The sequence below is a fragment of the Mytilus californianus genome, unplaced genomic scaffold, assembly GCF_021869535.1.
Source record: "Mytilus californianus isolate M0D057914Y unplaced genomic scaffold, xbMytCali1.0.p SCAF_10, whole genome shotgun sequence".
NCBI lineage: Eukaryota > Metazoa > Mollusca > Bivalvia > Mytilida > Mytilidae > Mytilus > Mytilus californianus.
In genome coordinates, this window is record NW_026262582.1 from 62,283,884 (window position 1) to 62,311,023 (window position 27,140).

At 33.1% G+C, this 27,140-nt stretch overlaps 2 long non-coding RNA genes across 17 annotated transcripts; one reads left to right on the forward strand and one right to left on the reverse strand.

Moving 5' to 3' along the window:
- Window positions 1-8,081: 8,081 nt before the first annotated feature.
- LOC127718351 (uncharacterized) lies at window positions 8,082-26,706 on the forward strand. 8 transcript variants are annotated; one of them, XR_007989758.1, is made up of 8 exons: window positions 8,661-8,761; window positions 9,354-9,592; window positions 10,844-11,770; window positions 12,947-13,362; window positions 19,175-21,642; window positions 22,579-22,694; window positions 24,244-24,331; window positions 25,088-26,706. It is a non-coding gene; the product is annotated as an uncharacterized LOC127718351 (long non-coding RNA). The 8 variants fall into 8 exon arrangements; XR_007989756.1 differs by lacking the exons at window positions 8,661-8,761; window positions 12,947-13,362 and adding exons at window positions 13,777-13,970; window positions 18,164-18,577 and having other exon boundaries at window positions 9,529-9,592; window positions 10,844-11,425; XR_007989761.1 differs by lacking the exons at window positions 8,661-8,761; window positions 9,354-9,592 and adding an exon at window positions 8,082-8,171.
- Window positions 8,571-20,521, reverse strand: LOC127718352 (uncharacterized). 9 transcript variants are annotated; one of them, XR_007989768.1, is made up of 7 exons: window positions 20,400-20,521; window positions 19,274-19,827; window positions 18,648-18,674; window positions 12,335-12,843; window positions 11,118-11,745; window positions 9,246-9,864; window positions 8,571-8,663 (listed from the first exon to the last, which is right to left on the reverse strand). It is a non-coding gene; the product is annotated as an uncharacterized LOC127718352 (long non-coding RNA). The 9 variants fall into 9 exon arrangements; XR_007989770.1 differs by lacking the exon at window positions 12,335-12,843 and adding an exon at window positions 13,900-14,439 and having other exon boundaries at window positions 11,118-11,699; XR_007989767.1 differs by lacking the exon at window positions 12,335-12,843 and having other exon boundaries at window positions 11,118-12,261.
- Window positions 26,707-27,140: the final 434 nt, after the last annotated feature.

Below are 27,140 nucleotides of genomic sequence, written 5' to 3' on the forward strand. Positions count from 1 at the left end.
AGAAAAGTTCACAATCAGGAAGTTGAAGTCTCTTTTGTCAAATTATTAGCTCTCAGCTGGTCCTTGCTGATAGTTTCTGGGCGACGGCAAGTTTTGAAGCACAGTATCCGTATCTGTTGTATCCTTCTTCTGGTTCAGTGGGTTAGGTGTGATCAACTTTTGAGTTATCTATATTAAAAGAGATCGCCTACATTGTGGAATGTGAAATTAAGGGATAATGCTTGATTCTTTTTATCCTTGATAAGTGCCTGTATGAAGTCTGTCTTAAAAGGGGCAGGGTTCCCATAGCAATGTCAACATTTTTAGCTCACCTGGCCCAAAGGGCCAAGTGAGCTTTTCTCATCACTTGGCGTCCGTTGTCGTTGTCCGTCGTCGTCGTTAACTTTTTACATTTTGAACTTCTAGAGAACTAGTAAATGGAATGAAACCAAACATGGCATGATTGTTCCTTATGAGGTGCTGACCAAGTATTGTTACTTTGTAGCTGATCCATCATCCAAGATGGCCGCCAGTGGGGGACTTCGTTTAACATTGGACCATAATGGACAATATATACAAATGTCTTCTTTTAGAGAACCACTAAATGGAATTAAACCAAACCATGGCATGAATGCTCCTTATGAGGTGTTGACCAAGTGTTGTTACTTTGAAGCTGATCAGTCATCCGAGATGGCCGCCAGAGAGGGACTTAGTTTAACATAGGACCCTATGGGTATAAGTATTAAGGATCTTGTACAGTCAAACCTGTTTTAAGCATGTCACTCATGGGAAGTATCAAAAGGGACGGCTCGAGAAAAGTGACCTTTAAAAAGAGTTTCTGTGGCTGGGAATGCAACTTGGTTTAGTGTTTTAGTTGGAAGATTTATCGTTCGTTCGTTCGTTTGTGTGAGCAGACAAATATTAAAGGGTGGACTCTTGCACTGTCAATTTGAAGAAGACATTTATTGATTTAAAGGTGTTGATATAATTGGATAAACAAGTCTGTGAAATGCTTTTCAATGGTATTTATTGAAGGGAGTGGAATACAAGGATTCACAAATTTACTTCCTATTGCAAGATCTATGTTGCAAACCGTGAAACGGGTTCTGATTCTCATTTTGATTTTGATACTGAACACATATTATTTTTCATCATGATTATAATTGTAATTAAAAACAGTAAAATGATGATTTCGTGCATAAAATAAGGTGACCGCATCGGACAGGTGACCACTGCAATGAGTAAATATATAGAGAAAATGCTTGAGAGGGTCACCAAGAGACCGTTAAGAGATAGTTGACCTCTTAAACAAGGTGGTGGGTGACCTTAAGGCAGGTTTGACTGTATATGATTATTTTTTTCACATCTAGAATTTTTATAATCAATAAATCATGTAAAGAGTGACTTTCAATCAACTTGATCATTAACAACCATTGTTTTAGAAGTTTCTTTTTAAGCATAAGCAGCAACTGTTTTTTTTAAAGGAAATACCTACATGAATGAGATGCAAAGAGTGGAATAATCAGCAAGGAGACATGAAATTCATTTTCAGGTATAATTGGATTGCTGCTACATAAGAAAAGTTCACAATCAGGAAGTTGAAGTCTCTTTTGTCAAATTATTAGCTCTCAGCTGGTCCTTGCTGATAGTTTCTGGGCGACGGCAAGTTTTGAAGCACAGTATCCGTATCTGTTGTATCCTTCTTCTGGTTCAGTGGGTTAGGTGTGATCAACTTTTGAGTTATCTATATTAAAAGAGATCGCCTACATTGTGGAATGTGAAATTAAGGGATAATGCTTGATTCTTTTTATCCTTGATAAGTGCCTGTATGAAGTCTGTCTTAAAAGGGGCAGGGTTCCCATAGCAATGTCAACATTTTTAGCTCACCTGGCCCAAAGGGCCAAGTGAGCTTTTCTCATCACTTGGCGTCCGTTGTCGTTGTCCGTCGTCGTCGTTAACTTTTTACATTTTGAACTTCTAGAGAACTAGTAAATGGAATGAAACCAAACATGGCATGATTGTTCCTTATGAGGTGCTGACCAAGTATTGTTACTTTGTAGCTGATCCATCATCCAAGATGGCCGCCAGTGGGGGACTTCGTTTAACATTGGACCATAATGGACAATATATGCAAATGTCTTCTTTTAAAGAACCACTGAATGGAATGAAACCAAACATGGAATAAATGTTCCTTATGATCTGCTGACCAATTGTTGATACTTTGAAGACTATCCATCATCCGAGATGGCCACCAGAGAGGGACTTAGTTTAACATAGGACCCTATTGACAATACATACAAATGTCTTCTTTTAGAGAACCACTGAATGGAATGAAACCAAACATGGCATGAATTTTCCTTATGAGGTGCTGACCAAGTGTTGTTACTTTGTAGCCATGCAATCATCCAAGATGGCTACCAGAGGGGAACTTAGTTTGATTTGTCTCCTAAGATGGCTGCCAGCAGGGGGAGTAAGTTTAACATAGGACCCTATGGGAAATACATACAAATGTTTTCTTCTAGAGAACCACTGAATAGAATGAAACCAAACATGGCATGAATGTTCCTAATGAGGTGCTGACTAAGTGTTGTTACTTTGTAGCCGAACCATCCTTCAAGATGGCTGCCAGCAGGGGACTTAGTTTAACATAAGACCCTATGGGAAATAGTCATACCCCAAGATTTTTTATTTAATTACGGGGCTAATATTAAACCAAATTTGGCCTCAATCATCATTAGGGTATCCGTTATGATTTCCAAAACCAAAGTAGAATCAGGTGAGCGACACAGGCTCTTGAGAGCCTCTAGTTTGTTTTAGTTCTTTTTTTAAATTTTTCAATAGTTTTCTTATGCCATTTTTTCCTTTTTTCAGATGAAAAAAAATTCTCCTTCTTCAACATTATTTCATTATTTAATTAATTATAACCTTTTTCTCATTCTGAATCAGTATTAAGGTCTGCAGTAATGCTTTTAGAAATTTAAATTATTATTTTTATTCCTCTAAATTTCCAGTTTATTAATTATGAGATAATGAAATATTATCTCTTTTGGTTGGCTTTTTAATGATCATGAAAAACTTTGTTTTTGGCTTCACAAAGTTTTGGTCTCTGGCAATCTTAATGAAGGTTATTCCACTAACCAGTTGGCTACACTGAAAATTGTAACATCCATTCATTTAAGTTTATGAAATATTTTAATTTCTTTAAAAAACTTGTCCCTCCATGTCTAGTACTTCATTTAAAAATCTTTTTATTTTTTGAAGTATCAACACTAACCTGGGGGGTTTACTAACATGATACTTCCTAAATAGGTTGTTAGGTATTAGTGGCGTGATAGATGGCGCAAGGGAGAGAGAGATTGATGTATGACATTCTAATAAGGGTTTGGGGTACTAACAAGATGGAGGGATATGGTTGCTTTGTATTTATTAAGTATGTGTGCACAATAGAATTTATTGGGCTGAGACTAACTGTCGTTAATAAATAACTTTCAAATAAAGAAAAAGTGCCATAAATTTAGTCTAACATGATTTAACTACTGATAAATATGTACCTAATACCTATAATTCAGAATGGGACAGTTAAATAAGGAATCTCTTTGGGGTGATGAAATGTAAAATTCAGACTGAATTTCACTTTTAGAATTTTTTTTTACATTTGTTCTTTGCATTTCGATTGACCATTATTATAATATTCAAATTTCAATTTAATGGGGAACAGTTAATGACCACCTTTCTTTTAAACTCAGTTTATCACCAATTTAATGTCCTATTTTTGTAACACAGTTGACATTTCTATAGGAACCAACTACTGTAAACCAACTTATTTTATGGACATTTTATTTGTGTTGCGCCTATTATATTTCGCAGCTGATATTTTTTTTGCGTAGCAACATTTCTTGCATATTTCGCAGCTGATATTTTTTTTCGCGTATCGCCATTTCTATCATATTTCACATAGGAATTTTTCCACGTATATATAAAAAAGAAGATGTGGTATGATTGCCAATGAGACAACTCTCCACAAGAGACTAAATGACACAGAAATTAACAGCTATACATTGTAGGTAACTGTACGGCCCTCAACGATGAGCAAAGCCCCAACCACATAGTCAGTTTTAAAATGCCCAGAAATCACATATGTAAAACAATTCAAACGAAAAAACTGCAACCATATAGACATTTCTATCATAATTTGCAGCTGATATTTTTTTTCGCGTATCGCCATTTCTCTCATATTTCACATAGGATTTTTTCTGCTTACATGTATATATAAAAAAAGATGTGGTGGTATGATTGCCAATGAGACAACTCTCCACAAGAGACTAAATGACAGTTATTAACAGCTATACATTGTAGGTAAATGTACGGCCCTCAACGATGAGCAAAGCCCCAACCACATAGTCAGTTTTAAAATGCCCAGAAATCACATATTTAAAACAATTCAAACGAAAAAACTAACGACCATATAGACATTTCTATCATAATTTGCAGCTGATATTTTTTTTCGCGTATCGCCATTTCTCTCATATTTCACATAGGATTTTTTCTGCTTACATGTATATATAAAAAAAGAAGATGTGGTATGATTGCCAATGAGACAACTCTCCACAAGAGACTAAATGACACAGAAATTAACAGCTATAGATAACTGTACCGCCCTCACCGATGAGCTAAGCCCAAACCACATAGTCAGCTATAAAAGGCCCAGAAATCACAAATGTAAAACAATTCAAACGAAAAGACTTAACGACCATATAGCCATTTTTAGCATATTTCACATGGATATGTTTCGTGATTATCTAATTTTTCGGGTTATTTCATACAACAGACAATTCTATTTTGAAATTCTCGTGATTTATATTCGGCTTAATTACTTCTTTTCTTTGAAGTCTATTAAATAAATTGTCCGAAAAATGAGTTGGTTCACAGTATGCTCCTCTTCTAGTCTTGGTCATCCCCCTGTAGCAGTCTCAATAATCCTTTATTCCCCGCCCCAGCTGAGTCAAAGGTAGAGACTTCAAAACTGGTATTGCTATATTCCTTCACTACCCAAAAAAACCTAAAGAGAAAGAGCAAAGACAAGTTGGCTTTGAAGAAAAACTAGATCTTTTTCTTAAGGAGTCTTTATCTTATCTAGTAATTGTTCTAAAAATGACTCAGCATATGTATAAAAGGATATGTGGGATAATTAACGTCAATGAGACAGCATTTACTTACCAACAACAAAATATGGCCAAGACACATAATAATTAGGTTAACATACTGTCTTCAACAATAAAATGCTGTTCTAGAATACAAATATGGAGATGTGATATGATTGCCAATAGACAAACTCTTCATCAAGACCAAATGACAGAGATTGATACAGGGTCTTTAACAATGGAGCAATGACCTAATATTTCATATTCAAATCACATTTACATATAAACATCAGATGTGGTATGATTGCCATTGGGACAAGTATGCTGCTGGTTTTAGATATCCACCCTATCTTTCATTTTTACATATGAAGTAGACTTGATTCAGGGGCTTCTTGGGGAAGACAGAGGAACTTGCATTGTACTTTTACTTCACATTTCCCAATTTTCGGCATTTCTTTTTTCAAAGTTTGTTGACATTATTGATTCGATCCTTCTGTAATTCCTACATAGCTAGTTATAAGGAGCATCCGATACAGGAACTGGCTCATATCTTGACCTTAGCCTGGGGGTTGTTGGTGAGGTCAGTTGGGAACTATAAAAAATTACAACAAAGGAGACTTCTTTTTTATGATTGTGAACCTTCTATTACTATGTAGCAGGAATCCAGGTATACTTGTATATATGGATTTTGTATCACCATGTTGATTATTCCACTCTTTGCATGTGCTGTAGGACATTTTTCCTTAATAAAATGTTTGCTGTTTTTAAAGGATATCACTGAACCAAGGGTTCTTAATGATAAAAGTTGTAAACATAATTACAAGAACATGTGGTATTATTGCCAATGAGACAACTCTCCACAAAAAAGTGGGATTATTTTAAATATTATTTATTCACCCGCTGTACATTCATTCCAAAATTAGTCTCCATTCTCCTAACTTTAGCTTGACTGGACCTTATGTTATAAAATGTGTACACAACGATTAATTTACTACAAAACGTAGATCAAGTTTAAATTTGGTTGTCGTCACTTTTACCTTTGTAAATGTGAAATTTTTCAACAATGAGCATAGTCGGCTATGAAAGGCCCTGAAATTACAGCTATAAAACAATTAAAACGAGAAAGCAAAATAATGAACGAAAAACAAACATGATATATAGCATGAACAAATGACAATTGCTAAATTGCAGGCTCCTGACGTGGGACAGCCATATACAGAACAAGGGGTTTGGGGTTAAACTAGTTTGAAGGTTCCAGTACCCTCCCTCCCCTTACCTGAGACAGTTGTGTAACAGTACAACATAACAAACTATTAAAATCAGTTGAAGATGGCTAATAACTCATCAGATTGATACTAAGCAGAAATACATCTAACAAATACACAAAACTGACCGGAAGGAGAAGGGTACTTATACATTCTCGCAACAACAAAAAAACACTACCGTGTACAGATCTGATAAAGAGTACAAGCTTTAAGTAGTTGCTGACAGTTAGTTCAAAGACAATAAAAACTAATAAAAAAATTATGCATCTAAGACTAAAATATCAATCAGTACACATCCACACCAATGGATTTAGTGTAAAGACATCATTAACAGTTGGAGAAAAGCATGACCTTGTTGTGCATGTTCATTTCTTTGTATGATTTATTCATGATTAACCAAAATTCTAGAAATAAAAATTATTCAAATATTAAATCCTTATAATGGTGTATGATAGATACAAATATAAGTTTGTAAATTATTTAGAAATTAAACAGCATCTTTTTTTAATTTCTGTATTTTACTGATAAATAGACTCTCTCTATTCTTAAATTCTATATTACACTGACAGCAGCTATAGCAGGCAATACATTTAAGGTTCCACAAAACCCCTTAAGAAATTTTTAATCCTTGACATGAAATCAAACCGACTAATTCAAATGGTACTATACCATTGCATGTTTTTGTCTGTATTTATGTGTACATCATGTGATATGATCATCTGCAGACTTTTTTTTTTATATTTATGTGTACATCATTTGATATGAACATCTGCAGACTTTTTTTTTTATATTTATGTGTACATCATTTGATATGAACATCTGCAGACTTCAGAGGCCATATTCTCAAGATTTAATTTGATGGTGTCTAGTCTAAAATTTATACAAATGTTTTACTTTTTTGGGGAATCAAGGCATTGTTCATTGTTTCTTTTTGACTTTTTATACGCCCGTTTAAGGGACATATTATGGTATACCATTGACCGTCTGTCCGTCCGTCTGTCTGTCTGTCCGTCCATCGTCGACATTAATTCAAAAACACTTTCACCAAATTGCATGAAACTTTGGTGAATTGTTTATATCTATTGATGTGAGCACTCAGTCAACAAAACTGTTATTTAAGGAAATATGAATATTTTTTAACCAAAAATGATCAGAAAACATTTGAGAAATTCATTTTGAAATTATTTCAACAAAATCTCTCCAGACAGTGATATTTGAGGCTAAAGTATTGGAAAGTCAAGAACCCAATACAATCATTTAAGAACTTTAAACCAAAAATATAGTAAAACCTTGACCGAGATTCAGAACTATGCACTACGGTATAGTGTCTATGTGTAGGGACAGTGCCACTCTGCATGTTAAAGAACCCTTGCCACAAGTCTTTGAGGGGTCAGTAGGTGGCCTGTTGCAAGGCTTAATTTCTCCCCAACATATCCTCCTCTCAGTTGGCAGTCAAAATTTCCCCTACCTTCATCATCGGCCCACTTTATAGAACCTACAAATTGATTTGTTATGAAATGAAGAGATGCGAGACAACTATCCTACAGAGACCAAATGAAGTTGCACTTTACTGTATGAACTTCAACAATGAGAAAATCCACTAACATTAAAATTTTGCAATATTCTGAATTAGAATGCATTTGCCTCTAACCTTTAACATCTGATATTTTTATTATCTAGAGCTCTGTAAAAAAATATAAAAAAAGAAAATACCAAAAAATAATATGAAAGCAAAATTGTTTGTAAACAGAGTTCTAGATAATAAACATTGAGGGTGGTGTAAAAGGTGGGATTATTGTAACATTTTTTATGACCCCCGCCTTAGTCTTCTAACCCCCAAGGGTGACTGGGGAATAGAAGTATGGTCACCATTGGTCTTCCTCCGACCGGCAGTAAAACCCTTGCTAAAGTGGGGCGTCCGTTGCAGTCTAAATTTCTCCGACCTTAATCCAGGAAGCCCCTATTACAGAACCTACCTATTGTATTTATTGTTAACTTGTTCTCGTCCTGAATATGTATGAAACATTTGCCACTGGACGTTAAGCAACCAACAATCAAAAACAATCAATTAAAATCTTCTAAAGTTATCATGATTAAAACAAACAAAAATTGGAATGGCAATTTAAAAAGTATAGTTTCTATGTGTAGGGACAGTGCCACTCTGCACATTAAAAAACCCTTGCCACAAGTCTTTGAGGGGTCAGTAGGTGGCCTGTTGCAAGGCTTAATTTCTGTCCAACATATCCTCCTCTCAGTTGGCAGTCAAAATTTCCCTTACCTTCATCATAGGCCCACTTTATAGAACCTACAAATTGATTTGTTATGAAATGAAGAGATGCGAGACAACTATCCTAAAGAGACCAAATGAAGTTGCATGTTACTGTATGGACTTCAACAATGAGAAAATCATCCAACATTAAAATTTTGCAATATTCTGAATTAGAATGACTTTGTTAATACCTCTAACCTTTAACATCCGATAGTTTTATTATCTAGAGCTCTGTAAAAAAATATACAAAAAAAAATATAAAAAATGAAAATACCAAAAAATAATATGATAACAAAATTGTTTGTAAACAGAGTTCTAGATAATAAACATTGAGGGTGGTGTAAAAGGTGGGATTATTGTAATATTTTTATGACCCCCGCCTTAAAGTCTTCTAAAGTTATCATTTTTAAAACAAACAAAATTGGAATGGCAATTTAAAAAGTATATAGTTCCTATGTAGGGACAGTGCCACTCTGCACGTTAAAGAACCCTTGCCACAAGTCTTTGAGGGGTCAGTAGGTGGCCTGTTGCAAGGCTTAATTTCTGTCCCAACATATCCTCCTCTCAGTTGGCAGTAAAAATTTCCCTTACCTTCATCATAGGCCCACTTTATAGAACCTACAAATTGATTTGTTATGAAATGAAGAGATGTGAGACATTACTATCCTACAGAGACCAAATGATGTTGATGTAAAATAGGTTACTGTATGGACTTCAACAATGAGAAAATCAACTTACATTAAAATTTTGCAATATTCTGAATTAGAATGACTTTGATAATACCTCTAACCTTTAATATCCGATATTTTTATTATCTAGAGCTCTGTAAAAAAATATAAAAAAAAAATATATAAAATGAAAATACCCAAAAATTATATAAAAACAAAATTGTTTGTAAACAGAGTTCTAGATAATAAACATTGAGGGTGGTGTAAAAGGTGGGATTATTGTAATATTTTTTATGACCCCCGCTTTAAAGTCTTCTAAAGTTATCATGTTTAAAACAAACAAAAATTGGAATGGCAATTTAAAAAGTATAGTTCCTATGTGTAGGGACAGTGCCACTCTGCACGTTAAAGAACCCTTGCCACAAGTCTTTGAGGGGTCAGTAGGTGGCCTGTTGCAAGGCTTAATTTCTGTCCAACATATCCTCCTCTCAGTTGGCAGTCAAAATTTCCCTTACCTTCATCATCGGCCCACTTTATAGAACCTACACATTGATTTGTTATGAAAAGAAGAGATTTGAGACAACTATCCTACAGAGACCAAATGAAGTTGCATGTTACTGTATGGACTTCAACAATGAGAAAATCAACTGACATTAAAATTTTGCAATATTCTGAATTAGAATGACTTTGTTAATACCTCTAACCTTTAACATCTGATATTTTTATTATCTAGAGCTCTGTAAAAAAAAAATATCAAAAAAAATATAAAAAATGAAAATACCAAAAAATAATATATGAAAACAAAATTGTTTGTAAACAGAGTTCTAGATAATAAACATTGAGGGTGGTGTAAAAGGTGGGATTATTGTAATATTTTTTATGACCCCCACCTTAAAGTCTTCTAAAGTTATAATTTTTAAAACAAACAAAAATTGGAATGGCAATTTAAAAAGTATATAGTTTCTATGTGTAGGGACAGTGCCACTCTGCACGTTAAAGAACCCTTGCCACAAGTCTTTGAGGCCTGGTCAGTAGGTGGCCTGTTGCAAGGCTTAATTTCTGTCCAACATATCCTCCTCTCAGTTGGCAGTCAAAATTTCCCTTACCTTCATCATAGGCCCACTTTATAGAACCTACAAATTGATTTGTTATGAAATGAAGAGATGTGAGACATTACTATCCTACAGAGACCAAATGATGTTGATGTAAAATAGGTTACTGTATGGACTTCAACAATGAGAAAATCATCCAACATTAAAATTTTGCAATATTCTGAATTAAATTGACTTTGTTAATACCTCTAACCTTTATCATCCGATATTGTTATTATCTAGAGCTCTGTAAAAAAATAGAAAAAAATGAAAATACCAAAAAATATGTACAAAAAAAATATCAAAAATGAAAATACCAAAAAATATATACAAAAAAAATATCAAAAATGAAAATACCAAAAAATAATATGAAAACAAAATTGTTTGTAAAGAGAGTTCTAGATAATAAACATTGAGGGTGGTGTAAAAGGTGGGATTATTGTAATATTTTTTATGACCCCCGCCTTAAAGTCTTCTAAAGTTATCATTTTTAAAACAAACAAAAATTGGAATGGCAATTTAAAAAGTATATAGTTCCTATGTGTAGGGACAGTGCCACTCTGCATGTTAAAGAACCCTTGCCACAAGTCTTTGAGGGGTCAGTAGGTGGCCTGTTGCAAGGCTTAATTTCTGTCCAACATATCCTCCTCTCAGTTGGCAGTCAAAATTTCCCTTACCTTCATCATAGGCCCACTTTATAGAACCTACAAATTGATTTGTTATGAAATGAAGAGATGCGAGACATTACTATCCTACAGAGACCAAATGATGTTGATGTAAAATAGGTTACTGTATGGACTTCAACAATGAGAAAATCATCCAACATTAAAATTTTGCAATATTCTGAATTAGAATGACTTTGTTAATACCTCTAACCTTTAACATCCGATATTTTTATTATCTAGAGCTCTGTAAAAAAAATATAAAAAATGAAAATACCAAAAAATAATATGAAAACAAAATTGTTTGTAAACAGAGTTCTAGATAATAAACATTGAGGGTGGTGTAAAAGGTGGGATTATTGTAATATTTTTTATGACCCCCGCCTTAAAGTCTTCTAAAGTTATCATTTTTAAAACAAACAAAAATTGGAATGGCAATTTAAAAAGTATATAGTTCCTATGTGTAGGGACAGTGCCACTCTGCACGTTAAAGAACCCTTGCCACAAGTCTTTGAGGGGTCAGTAGGTGGTCTGTTGCAAGGCTTAATTTCTGTCCAACATATCCTCCTCTCAGTTGGCAGTCAAAATTTCCCTTACCTTCATCATAGGCCCACTTTATAGAACCTACAAATTGATTTGTTATGAAATGAAGAGATGCGAGACAACTATCCTACGGAGACCAAATGAAGTTGCATGTTACTGTATGGACTTCAACAATGAGAAAATCAACTAACATTAAAATTTTGCAATATTCTGAATTAGAATGACTTTTTTAATACCTCTAACCTTTAACATCTGATATTTTTATTATCTAGAGCTCTGTAAAAAAAAATATAAAAAAAAATATAAAAAAAGAAAATACCAAAAAAAAAAATATATATGAAAACAAAATCGTTTGTAAACAGAGTTCTAGATAATAAACATTGAGGGTGGTGTAAAAGTGGGATTATTGTAATATTTTTTATGACCCCCGCCTTAAAGTCTTCTTAAGTTATAATTTTTAAAACAATCAAAAATTGGAATGGCAATTTAAAAAGTATATAGTTCCTATGTAGGGACAGTGCCACTCTGCACGTTAAAGAACCCTTGCCACAAGTCTTTGAGGGGTCAGTAGGTGGCCTGTTGCAAGGCTTAATTTCTGTCCAAACATATCCTCCTCTCAGTTGGCAGTCAAAATTTCCCTTACCTTCGTCATAGGCCCACTTTATAGAACCTACACATTGATTTGTTATGAAATGAAAAGATGCAAGACAATTAACCTACAGAGACCAAATGAAGTTGCATGATACTGTATGGACTTCAACAATGAGAAAATCAACCAACATTAAAATTTTGCAATATTCTGAATTAGAATGACTTTGATAATACCTCTAACCTTTAATATCCGATATTTTTATTATCTAGAGCTCTGTAAAAAAATATAAATAAAAAATATATAAAATGAAAATACCCAAAAATTATATGAAAACAAAATTGTTTGTAAACAGAGTTCTAGATAATAAACATTGAGGGTGGTGTAAAAGGTGGGATTATTGTAATATTTTTTATGACCCCCGCTTTAAAGTCTTCTAAAGTTATCATGTTTAAAACAAACAAAAATTGGAATGGCAATTTAAAAAGTATAGTTCCTATGTGTAGGGACAGTGCCACTCTGCACGTTAAAGAACCCTTGCCACAAGTCTTTGAGGGGTCAGTAGGTGGCCTGTTGCAAGGCTCAATTTCTGTCCAACATATCCTCCTCTCAGTTGGCAGTCAAAATTTCCCTTACCTTCATCATAGGCCCACTTTATAGAACCTACAAATTGATTTGTTATGAAATGAAGAGATGCGAGACATCTATCCTATAGAGACCAAATGATGATTTAAAATAGGTTACTGTATGGACTTCAACAATGAGAAAATCAACTAACATTAAAATTTTGCAATATTCTGAATTAGAATGACTTTGTTAATACCTCTAACCTTTAACATCCGATATTTTTATTATCTAGAGCTCTGTAAAAAAAATATTAAAAAAATATATAAAAAATGAAAATACCAAAAAATAATATGATAACAAAATTGTTTGTAAACAGAGTTCTAGATAATAAACATTGAGGGTGGTGTAAAAGGTGGGATTATTGTAATATTTTTTATGACCCCCGCTTTAAAGTCTTCTAAAGTTATCATGTTTAAAACAAACAAAAATTGGAATGGCAATTTAAAAAGTATATAGTTCCTATGTGTAGGGACAGTGCCACTCTGCACATTAAAGAACCCTTGCCACAAGTCTTTGAGGGGTCAGTAGGTGGCCTGTTGCAAGGCTCAATTTCTGTCCAACATATCCTCCTCTCAGTTGGCAGTCAAAATTTCCCTTACCTTCATCATAGGCCCACTTTATAGAACCTACAAATTGATTTGTTATGAAATGAAGAGATGCGAGACAACTATCCTATAGAGACCAAATGATGATTTAAAATAGGTTACTGTATGGACTTCAACAATGAGAAAATCAACCAACATTAAAATTTTGCAATATTCTGAATTAGAATGACTTTGTTAATACCTCTAACCTTTAACATCCGATATTTTTATTATCTAGAGCTCTGTAAAAAAAATATTAAAAAAATATATAAAAAATGAAATTACCAAAAAATAATATGATAACAAAATTGTTTGTAAACAGAGTTCTAGATAATAAACATTGAGGGTGGTGTAAAAGGTGGGATTATTGTAATATTTTTTATGACCCCCACCTTAAAGTCTTTTCAAGATATCACATATCCTCCTCTCAGTTGGCAGTCAAAATTTCCCTTACCTTCATCATCAGCCCACTTTATAGAACCTACAAATTGATTTGTTATGAAAAGAAGAGATTTGAGACAACTATCCTACAGAGACCAAATGAAGTTGCATGTTACTGTATGGACTTCAACAATGAGAAAATCAACTAACATTAAAATTTTGCAATATTCTGAATTAGAATGACTTTATTAATACCTCTAACCTTTAACATCTGATATTTTTATTATCTAGAGCTCTGTTAAAAAATATACAAAAAAAAATATAAAAAATGAAAATACCAAAAAATTGTTTGTAAACAGAGTTCTAGATAATAAACATTGAGGGTGGTGTAAAAGGTAGGATTATTGTAATATTTTTTATGACCCCCGCTTTAAAGTCTTCTAAAGTTATTATGTTTAAAACAAACAAAAATTGGAATGGCAATTTAAAAAGTATAGTTCCTATGTGTAGGGACAGTGCCACTCTGCACGTTAAAGAACCCTTGCCACAAGTCTTTGAGGGGTCAGTAGGTGGCCTGTTGCAAGGCTCAATTTCTGTCCAACATATCCTCCTCTCAGTTGGCAGTCAAAATTTCCCTTACCTTCATCATAGGCCCACTTTATAGAACCTACAAATTAATTTGTTATGAAATGAAGAGATGCGAGACAACTATCCTATAGAGACCAAATGATGATTTAAAATAGGTTACTGTATGGACTTCAACAATGAGAAAATCAACCAACATTAAAATTTTGCAATATTCTGAATTAGAATGACTTTGTTAATACCTCTAACCTTTAACATCCGATATTTTTATTATCTAGAGCTCTGTAAAAAAAAATATCAAAAAAATATCAAAAAAGAAAATACCAAAAAATAATATATGAAAACAAAATTGTTTGTAAACAGAGTTCTAGATAATAAACATTGAGGGTGGTGTAAAAGGTGGGATTATTGTAATATTTTTTATGACCCCCACCTTAAAGTCGTCTTATGTTATCATATTTAAAGCAAACAAAAATTGGAATGGCAATTTAAAAAGTATAGTTCCTATGTGTAGGGACATTGCCACTCTGCATGTTAAAGAACCCTTGCCACAACTCTTTGTGGGGTCAGTAGGTGGCCTGTTGCAAGGCTTAATTACTGCCCAACATATCCTCCTCTCAGTTGGCAGTCAAAATTTCCCTTACCTTCATCATAGGCCCACTTTATAGAACCTACACATTGATTTGTTATGAAATGAAAAGATGCAAGACAATTAACCTACAGAGACCAAATGAAGTTGCATGATACTGTATGGACTTCAACAATGAGAAAATCAACCAACATTAAAATTTTGCAATATTCTGAATTAGAATGACTTTGTTAATACCTCTAACCTTTAACATCCGATAGTTTTATTATCTAGAGCTCTGTAAAAAAATATACAAAAAAAAATATAAAAAATGAAAATACCAAAAAATAATATGATAACAAAATTGTTTGTAAACAGAGTTCTAGATAATAAACATTGAGGGTGGTGTAAAAGGTGGGATTATTGTAATATTTTTTATGACCCCCGCCTTAAAGTCTTCTAAAGTTATGATTTTTAAAACAAACAAAAATTGGAATGGCAATTTAAAAAGTATATAGTTCCTATGTAGGGACAGTGCCACTCTGCGCGTTAAAGAACCCTTGCCACAAGTCTTTGAGGGGTCAGTAGGTGGCCTGTTGCAAGGCTTAATTTCTGTCCCAACATATCCTCCTCTCAGTTGGCAGTCAAAATTTCCCTTACCTTCATCATAGGCCCACTTTATAGAACCTACAAATTGATTTGTTATGAAATGAAAAGATGCAAGACAATTAACCTACAGAGACCAAATGAAGTTGCATGATACTGTATGGACTTCAACAATGAGAAAATCAACCAACATTAAAATTTTGCAATATTCTGAATTAGAATGACTTTGATAATACCTCCAACCTTTAATATCCGATATTTTTATTAAGTCTCCCAAACGAAGTTTGGGAAGACTTATTGTTTTTGCTCAGTTCTTATTATTATTATTATTCTTCTTCCTCTTCCTCTTCCTCTTCCGCCGCTTTTAAATTTGAACTTGTCCGCACCCGTTCTCCAAAACCGCTTGTCAGATTAACTTAGGGTTTCACAATATGTTAGACTAACATGTCTAGTGGTGCAATCAGGGTTTTGTTTGTGCAATGGGGTTTATAAAGGGGTACTTTGAGGGGCAAAAAGAAAAGAGGGTTTTACTATAGAACCCTATGGGATTTTATTTTTTAAAATTTTCAAATGATTATAAATTGAAAACCGTTTGTGATAGACACAATCTTTTTAATTGAAAATGTTCTAAATGATAAAACCCATTTAATGAAATACAGGGTTAGTCCCCAGGGGTCATCCCCACCCCCTGCCATTTAAGAAAGTTCTAATACCTTGTTAGTGGTCAAGATCCCCACCCCTAAACCATATATATTCTGGTTTGTCATGCTAAGATGGTTTGAATGATATACAGGGTTAGTCCCCATGGGTCATCCCCACCCCCTGCCATTTGAGAAAGTTCTAATATCTTGTAAATGGTCGAGATCCCCACCCCTAAACCATATATATTCTGGTTTGTCATGATAAAGCACATGAAATGAAATACAGGGTTAGTCCCCAGGGGTCACCCCCACCCCATGCCATTTAAGAAAGTTCTAATATCTTGTAAGTGGTCAAGATCCCCACACCTAAACCATATATATTCTGGTTTGTCATGCTAAGATGGTTTGAATGATATACAGGGTTAGTCCCCAGGGGTCATCCCGACCCCCTGCCATTTGAGAAAGTTCTAATATCTTGTAAATGGTCGAGATCCCCACCCCTAAACCATATATATTCTGGTTTGTCATGATAAAGCACATCAAATGAAATACAGGGTTAGTCCTCAGGGGTCACCCTCACCCCCTGCCATTTAAGAAAGTTCTAATGTGTGGTTAAGATCCCCACCCCTAAACCATATATATTCTGGTTTGTCATGCGAAGATGGTTTGAATGATATACAGGGTTAGTCCCCAGGGGTCACCCCCAGCCCCTTCTATTTAAGAAAGTTCTAATATCTTGTAAGTGGTCAAGATCCCCACCCCTAAACCATATATATTCTGGTTTGTCATACCAAGATGGTTTGAATGATATACAGGGTTAGTCCCCAGGGGTCACCCCCACCCCCTGCTATTTAAGAAAGTTCTAATATCTTGTAAGTGGTCAAGATCCCCACCCCTAAACCATATATATTCTGGTTTGTCATACCAAGATGGTTTGAATGATATACAGGGTTAGTCCCCAGGGGTCATCCCCACCTCCTGCCATTTGAGAAAGTTCTAATATCTTGTAAATGGTCGAGATCCCCACCCCTAAACCATATATATTCCTGTTCATCATGTCTCGAACATTTGAATGACGTATACAGTCAGTCCCCACTGGGTTCCCCCAACCCCCAATGTTCTAATATCTTGTTAATGGTCGAGATCCCCACCCCTAGACCATATATATTCCTGTTCGTCGTTTCTCGAACATTTGAATGATGTATAGGGTCAGTCCCCAGGGGTTCCCCCCACCCCCAATGTTCTAGTATCTTGTAAATGGTCGAGATCCCCACCCCTCAACCATATATATTCTGGTTTGTCATGCCAAGATGATTTGAATGATTTACAGGGTTAGTCCCCAGGCATCACTAATGCACTAACTTTACTGGACCAAACCAATTTTCACTGGACTTTGTCCAATGTCAGGCTACACTGGGAATTACGAATTATGGGAGCTTCGTTTGGGAGACTTCGTAACAGCATCCTGTTACAATCATTTCTTGTTATCTAGAGCTCTGTAAAAAAATATAAATAAAAAATATATAAAATGAAAATACCCAAAAATTATATGAAAACAAAATTGTTTGTAAACAGAGTTCTAGATAATAAACATTGAGGGTGGTGTAAAAGGTGGGATTATTGTAATATTTTTTATGACCCCCGCTTTAAAGTCTTCTAAAGTTATCATTTTTAAAACAAACAAAAATTGGAATGGCAATTTAAAAAGTATATAGTTCCTATGTGTAGGGACAGTGCCACTCTGCACGTTAAAGAACCCTTGCCACAAGTCTTTGAGGGGTCAGTAGGTGGCCTTGTTGCAAGGCTTAATTTCTGTCCAACATATCCTCCTCTCAGTTGGCAGTCAAAATTTCCCTTACCTTCATCATCGGCCCACTTTATAGAACCTACAAATTGATTGGTTATGAAATGAAGAGATGTGAGACATTACTATCCTACAGAGACCAAATGATGATTTAAAATAGGTTACTGTATGGACTTCAACAATGAGAAAATCAACCAACATTAAAATTTTGCAATATTCTGAATTAGAATGACTTTGTTAATACCTCTAACCTTTAACATCCGATATTTTTATTATCTAGAGCTCTGTAAAAAAAATATTAAAAAAATATATAAAAAATGAAAATACCAAAAAATAATATGATAACAAAATTGTTTGTAAACAGAGTTCTAGATAATAAACATTGAGGGTGGTGTAAAAGGTGGGATTATTGTAATATTTTTTATGACCCCCGCCTTAAAGTCTTCTAAAGTTATCATGTTTAAAACAAACAAAAATTGGAATGGCAATTTAAAAAGTATAGTTCCTATGTGTAGGGACAGTGCCACTCTGCACGTTAAAGAACCCTTGCCACAAGTCTTTGAGGGGTCAGTAGGTGGCCTGTTGCAAGGCTTAATTTCTGTCCAACATATCTCTTCTCAGTTGGCAGTCAAAATTTCCCTTACCTTCATCATCGGCCCACTTTATAGAACCTACAAATTGATTTGTTATGAAAAGAAGAGATGTGAGACATTACTATCCTACAGAGACCACATGATGTTGATGTAAAATAGGTTACTGTATGGACTTCAACAATGAGAAAATCATCCAACATTAAAATTTTGCAATATTCTGAATTAGAATGACTTTGTTAATACCTCTAACCTTTAACATCCGATAGTTTTATTATCTAGAGCTCTGTAAAAAAATATACAAAAAAAAATATAAAAAATGAAAATACCAAAAAATAATATGAAAACAAAATTGTTTGTAAACAGAGTTCTAGATAATAAACATTGAGGGTGGTGTAAAAGGTGGGATTATTGTAATATTTTTTATGACCCCCGCTTTAAAGTCTTCTAAAGTTATCATGTTTAAAACAAACAAAAATTGGAATGGCAATTTAAAAAGTATATAGTTTCTATGTGTAGGGACAGTGCCACTCTGCACGTTAAAGAACCCTTGCCACAAGTCTTTGAGGCCTGGTCAGTAGGTGGCCTGTTGCAAGGCTTAATTTCTGTCCCAACATATCCTCCTCTCAGTTGGCAGTCAAAATTTCCCTTACCTTCATCATTGGCCCACTTTATAGAACCTACAAATTGATTTGTTATGAAATGAAGAGATGTGAGACAACTATCCTACAGAGACTAAATGAAGTTGCATGTTACTGTATGGACTTCAACAATGAGAAAATCAACTAACATTAAAATTTTGCAATATTCTGAATTAGAATGACTTTATTAATACCTCTAACCTTTAACATCTGATATTTTTATTATCTAGAGCTCTGTAAAAAAAAATATCAAAAAAATATCAAAAAAGAAAATACCAAAAAATAATATATGAAAACAAAATTGTTTGTAAACAGAGTTCTAGATAATAAACATTGAGGGTGGTGTAAAAGGTGGGATTATTGTAATATTTTTTATGACCCCCGCTTTAAAGTCTTCTAAAGTTATCATGTTTAAAACAAACAAAAATTGGAATGGCAATTTAAAAAGTATAGTTCCTATGTGTAGGGACAGTGCCACTCTGCACGTTAAAGAACCCTTGCCACAAGTCTTTGAGGGGTCAGTAGGTGGCCTGTTGCAAGGCTTAATTTCTGCCCAACATGTCCTCTCAGTTGGCAGTCAAAATTTCCCTTACCTTCGTCATCGGCCCACTTTATAGAACCTACAAATTGATTTGTTATGAAAAGAAGAGATGCGAAACAACTATCCTACAGAGACCAAATGAAGTTGCATGTTACTGTATGGACTTCAACAATGAGAAAATCAACTAACATTAAAATTTTGCAATATTCTGAATTAGAATGACTTTGTTAATACCTCTAACCTTTAACATCTGATATTTTTATTATCTAGAGCTCTGTTAAAAAAATATATAAAAAATGAAAATACCAAAAAATAATATGAAAACAAAATTGTTTGTAAACAGAGTTCTAGATAATAAACATTGAGGGTGGTGTAAAAGGTGGGATTATTGTAATATTTTTTATGACCCCCGTTTTAAAGTCTTCTAAAGTTATCATGTTTAAAACAAATAAAAATTGGAATGGCAATTTAAAAAGTATAGTTCCTATGTGTAGGGACAGTGCCACTCTGCACGTTAAAGAACCCTTGCCACAAGTCTTTGAGGGGTCAGTAGGTGGCCTGTTGCAAGGCTTAATTTCTGTCCAACATATCCTCCTCTCAGTTGGCAGTAAAAATTTCCCTTACCTTCGTCATCGGCCCACTTTATAGAACCTACAAATTGATTTGTTATGAAATGAAGAGATGCGAGACAACTATCCTACAGAGACCAAATGAAGTTGCATGTTACTGTATGGACTTCAACAATGAGAAAATCAACTAACATTAAAATTTTGCAATATTCTGATTTAGAATGACTTTGCCTCTAACCTTTAAAATCTGATATTTTTATTATTTAGAGCTCTGTAAAAAAATATGAATAAAAAAAAAAATACCAAAAAATATGAAAACAAAATCGTTTGTAAACAGAGTTCTAGATAATAAACATTGAGGATGTTGTAAAAAGTAGGCATATTTAAAATTTTGTTTATTATTATGAATAGTGCACTGTATAATTTATAAAAATGTGTATTGTGAAGTCTTGGAAAATTGTGAAACTTTAGAACTGTGTTTATTTGAGAAGTCTATATTCAGTCTTCAATGATTGTCATGGCAATTGAGGACAATAAAATATAGCTCTGTGTAGAAACTGACTTTTTTATATCAAGAAAGATCCAACAAAAGTTTTCAATGATATCTAAAGAGACAAAAGACAGAAATACTAAAAGGTTTTCTATGAGATTGGTGGATTATGTACAGTCAGACAACTGGCACACTCAAGCTAAAAGTTAAATAGCTATTAAAATAAAATTATGGACTTGTATAATAACATTAATGAAGACAGATGTTCTAAAGTGAAGACATGTTCCTTCATAATGTTCTATAGTGAAGACATGTTCCTACATAATGTTCCATAGTGAAGACATGTTCCTACATAATGTTCCATAGTGAAGACATGTTCATACATATTGTTCTATAGTGAAGACATGTTCCTACATAATGTTCCATAGTGAAGACATGTTCATACATATTGTTCTATAGTGAAGACATGTTCCTACATAATGTCTTATAGTGAAGACATATTCCTACATATTGTTCTATAGTGAAGACATGTTCCTACATAATGTCTTATAGTGAAGACATATTCCTACATATTGTTCTATAGTGAAGACATGTTCCTACATAATGTCTTATAGTGCAGACATGTTCCTACATAATGTTCTATAGTGAAGACAGATGTTCTAATAGCACAAACAGATGTTCCTAAGTTGCAATGAAGTGTTCAGAAGACAGACAGAGTTTCCTTTTGCAATGAAATTATCCAGAACACATAGTTGATTAGATTTCCAGTTCATTACATATTCTGACATTTTCTCAAGAAAAACACAAGGTATTGATATAGTTCAAGTCTGTAAAAAGTGTATTATTTGCACAGAATTTAAATTTTGAATTTTAATGGCCAAACCTGTTAGTGTGTATTTATTTTATGATTTTCTTGTTCCTGATTTATGATGCTTCTTGAATATTTAAATTTATGGAAGGTAAATTTTTCGTGGCTAATATATTTTTGATAATGTTTTGTAATTTTTTCTGGTTTTCTTTTTTATTGATGAACATGAAGAATTATGAAATTTATATGACTTGATATAGATACTTAGTATCAAAAAGAAAAGTTATATCAAAACTGCCAATAAATACTTTTTGACAATTCATTTCCTTAGATGAAGACATTGATATTTCCTCAGTTGAAAACATTGAAAATGCCTATAAAAATAATAGCTTAATATTTCATTAGAATCTATTGTAAGGCAGCATGTTATTTTGATTTGTTGGTTATTTGTAAAATCAGCCAGAACTTTTTACAAAGTAAAAAAATAATAATTGAATGCTAACAAGGGGAAATAATTTATCAAATTGTGAAAGAAAAATACAAGTGAGTACTTGAAAAAAGCTTAAAAGTAACAACTGTACCAAGCATACAACTGAGAGAATTCTTTGCAAAATGAGAATCTTCTTACAATCATTTATTGAATAACACTGATGGAGGGTAATAACAGCCATAGATATATTGATAGAAAAGGAAAAAAAATGTATTTAACAATAATGTCATATTAGCTATGACATTAAGATGATGTGGTAGGATTGACAATGGAGAAATCTATATAGCAGTGACCAAATGAAATCAATTAGTTTGATTATCTTCTTCTTATAAAATTTAAAAAAAAAACATACAAAAATCTTAATTAAATAGTTTTAATTTAAATGATTATTTCATGTGAAGTATGTGACTGCCAATTCATAAATATGAATTATTTTTATATTCCAGATTTCAATGTTCAACCTGAAAGGAGAAATTCTTAAAATTTATGCTGGACATCTCATATCAAGGATCCATCACAATATTGATATTAGACTTATGAAGAATATTCTGATAAATTAATGGTAAGTGTTTACCTTAAGGAATCTGGTGGGTTGATTGTGATGCATACAATCACCTGATATGAATTAATATGGAATTGGAACCATTGTACAGCACCAGGGCTTCCAAAATTATTTTTAGCCAGCCGGACATTTTATATACTATCCCGATTTTAATCTCTAAAGACTAAATAAACAAAAGGCAATTATGGTAATCAGTTGCCGAGTTGGCCATCCCAATGATTGACATTAAAAAAAAACGATATTATTTAATTTAAACTTTCTTTGATTCAAATTCGAAGTTCTGACGTAAACTGTTAAATTGGCAGTGCATCATTCGAAGTGTGCAACATTAGCGTACTTATATCTGCCTTAAACTCTTTATTTGTGCAAAATAACGTTGTCAAACACTTTACTTTCGTTTTTAAAATACCTGATGTTGTCTTGACAATGGTAAAACATGGACCAGAGACGGATACGTAAATTCCGTGTACGTTTGCAAAGCATGAATGAGTAAGTAGCTCATTCTACGTTATTTCTTAAAGAAAATATTCGAAATAAACGTGAGATAAAGGCATCAATGACAATTTAAGTATTGTTTGAAGAAATTAGGATGCATAATTAAATTTCACACCTGCGCACATGCGCACACTTGTACTAGTTCAAACAGAGACATGTCTCTGGTTCAAACAACGTGGTTTTGACGATTTTTCATTTTCACCTTTTTAATTTTTTCATCAAATCATATTTGAAAATGTATTTCTGATAATTTAAATCTATTTGACTAAATTAATTAGATGGTGAAATATAAGAAAATAACTTTGAATAGACCGATCAATGTCCGGTTCAAAATAGTTTACCTGTCAATTGAACAGGTAAATTGCAGCTGTTCGACAACTAATTAGCCTTGATTAAAATGAAAAGGTATTAAAGTAGGGGTTGTTTTGATAGTACTTAATGATCATGTCACTTTTATGACCGGAAATGTGTGGCTGTTAAAGGCAAAAGGTTGGGTCAAAAAGATCGCTAATTATGTTAAAATGACCGTCTCATAAGAAAGCCTTGAAAACTAAAAAGTAGATGACCGTTTCGTGCTTTGCCCAGCCGGACTTTTACCGGACATTATACAAATGTCCGGAATATATGACCGTTTTGGAAGCCTTGTACAGCACTCTAATGGAAGCCAGCATATGCTTTTAATATTCAAAACAAAAACAAAATTTTTTGAAAATACCTAGTAATTTCTTGAAATTGTGTCAATCTGTTTTACAAATTTGATCGGATTAATAATAATATTCAAAACAAAAAAAAGTCAATTTTCAAAATACCTAGTAGTTTCTTGTAATTCTGTCATTCTGTTTTGCAAATTTGATCGGATTGATAAAAAAGTACTACTGGGGTAAATGTGAGATGTATTGGACCAAATAATAAGCTCAAGTTGTTTCTAATATTGTAAGGGTATTCTCAATGTTTTCAGAATACTGTAAAATTCTTAAAGGTATAATTTAAAGTATAAATAAATATTGTTCATGCAGATGATCCAAAATACTAAGACATATTTTCTGTGTTTCAGATGTACGACAAATCGTGCTACAAGTATCATACCAGCAGAATTATTTGATGGGAGTAAAACATAGGAGCAGGATCTCACCTCATACAAGGTTGGTACTCTTACTTCCTTAACGAATTAAATATCTGTCCATCTGATGTCACAATGTTCTAATAAAAAGAAGATGTGGTTTGATTGCCGATGAGACAACTCTCCACCAGAGACCAAATGATGTGGAAGTTTACAAATATATCTTTCTCGGTTGGCAATGTGACAGAGCTGCTTAAAAACTGTTTCACTCAGTCAACTTATGAACATGATGTACTGGAAATAACCAGTTGATTAAAGTAACTACTTTTATTGTTGTTCTTCATCATTACAGTTGCTGTAGAGTATTCACCTATGAACTGAAATGTTTATACTTAATAACAATGTCAAGATGCCCCCTATGGTCAACTTGAACATTATATGTGCAATTATGGTAACATGACTCCAACTGGAGGTATCAACTGTATTTTTTAATAAAGAGACCAAATTTTTATGAAAAGATTATTAGACGTCAAAAGAATGAAATAATTGTCGATGTATTTTGGTTATTTTTAGTTTTTGTCCGTATACCTCACTTTTTTGTATTCATATCTGAAATTAGAACAAAACTACGCTGTTTTGAGAATTTTTAATCTAAGCCTGCTTGGGACCTAAATCGGGGAAAATATTTCAATGGTAGTGACATAGTTTTCAGAATAGTACTGAACTGCTCTCCATTATTGCTCTAAAACCTTTTTGTTCAAAATTCAAGTGCTGGTCCCATATTCTTTTGAAATTTTTGTTATCCAATTGAATTAACTAATTAAATTGTTGTTTGTAGTGAGGAGGAACAGTTGAACTGATGAACTTTGAACTGATGAACTTGGAAACATCTGAAAGGTAATAATACATAAGAAAAACAGACCACCTAGAATAAGAAAAGAGAAAGAGTTAACTCGTAGAGTAAAGGGTAAAAACAGACCACATAGAATAAGGAAAGAGAAAGATTAACTCATAGAGTAAAGGGTAGACGAAACTATCAACACTTTGAAATAAACAAGAGCAATAATCGACATAACAGCTGCTTCATCACCATCTCAGAGGTTAGGTCTCTAACTGACTCAACTGATGAACTTATAACAAGCTTAACAGATCATCAGCATAGTTGAACAATGAACACTTCAGAGACAAAATATTCTTGGCAATGAAAATATATGACTGAAATTTCATAATTGTATATGGTCAGTGGGAGAGAGAGAAAGATGTAGAATGGTCAGAGTGGGAGAGGGAGAATACTTATGATGATGAGTGGGGAGAAATAAAGAACAATTATTGCAACTGATAAATTTGTCTTCAACCAAACTCATGGCTTGTGTTGATGTGTCTAACCTTAGACATCTGATATTTTTATTATCTAGAGCTCTGTTTAAAAAAAAAATGTAAAAAATAATATGAAAACAAATTTTAAACAGTTCTAGATAATAAACATTAAGGGTGGTGTAAAAAGTGGGCATATTTTAAATTTTCTTTTTTACACCAATGTATTTATGAAATTTAAAACTTTAAAGTCAGAATGTTTAATTGGACGTACAATTGTTTTGATTTTAGATATTTGGAGACAAAACCTATTCTTCTCCATTTATTACACTCTAAAAGTGTCATTAATTTGCAATATTCTTATTTTGATTGTCTTTGCTTATACCTCTAACCTTAGACATCCAATATTTTTATTATCTAGAGCTCTGTAAAAAAAAATGACAAAATTGTAAATAGAGTTCTAGATAATAAACATTAAGGGTGGTGTAAAAAGTGGTTATATTTTTTATATTTTGAATTCTCTCCCTCCCCAATATATTTACGAAATTAAATACAAGAGATATTTATTGGTAAATGATTTGTGTTGGATAAGTTTTATCCTTTCATTAGTGTATTTTAAAAAATGTTTTTTTCAAGCTGTACATTTTTCTTGGGTATTGAAAATGGCTTTGAAGTTAATATGTTTAATTGGAAGCAGAATTTTTTTATTATTAGATATTGGAGACAAAACCTATCTTCTCTGTATATTTCACCTTAACAGTGTCTTAGATTTGCAATGTCTTTGCTTATACCTCTAACCTTAGACATCCAATATTTTTATTATCTAGAGCTCTGTAAAAAAAAAAAAAAAAAAAAAATAATATGAAAACAAAATTGCAGAGTTCTAGATAATAAACATTAAGGGTGGTGTAAAAAGTGGGTATATTTTGAATTGTTAAATGCCCTTAAAGTTTGAATGTTTAAATGGAAGTAGAATTCTTTCAATTTTAGATGTTTTGAGATAAAACCTATCATCTCGGTATATATTTATACTGTGTATAACAGTGTCTTAAATTCTGCAATATTGTGATTTTGAATGTCTTTGTTAACTCTAACTTTTAACATTTGAATTCCATTCAGTATTAAAATAATATGTGATGCAAATTTTTCTGGTTATTCTCTGTTATTAAGGATGTTTGTATAAAATGTTTTTGTTTTTTTCAGAAATTGATAGGCTTGGAGGATTTAATCATACCATTAATACAGACAGATGCCATATGTTTGGAAGTTTCCGTCTGTCACATGTCTTGTCCTTGATTTTATTTTCATGGTTCAGCAACTGCTTAAAAAAAGATTTTTTTTTATTTGAATTTCTCAGTGATGAGTAATAGGATTTGATATGGGTCATGGCAATGTCTATATGTTCTTCAGACAGGGTTCACCTGACATCAACCTCATTGATCAAGGTGAAAGTCACATGTTTTGATCTGCTTCCCAGATACTGTAAGCAGAAGTTCAACTTTATTTGGTGTATGGAATGATTGTAAGGTGTACATGTCAGTCTGGCAGGTTTTATCTGACCTTGACTTCATTTTCTT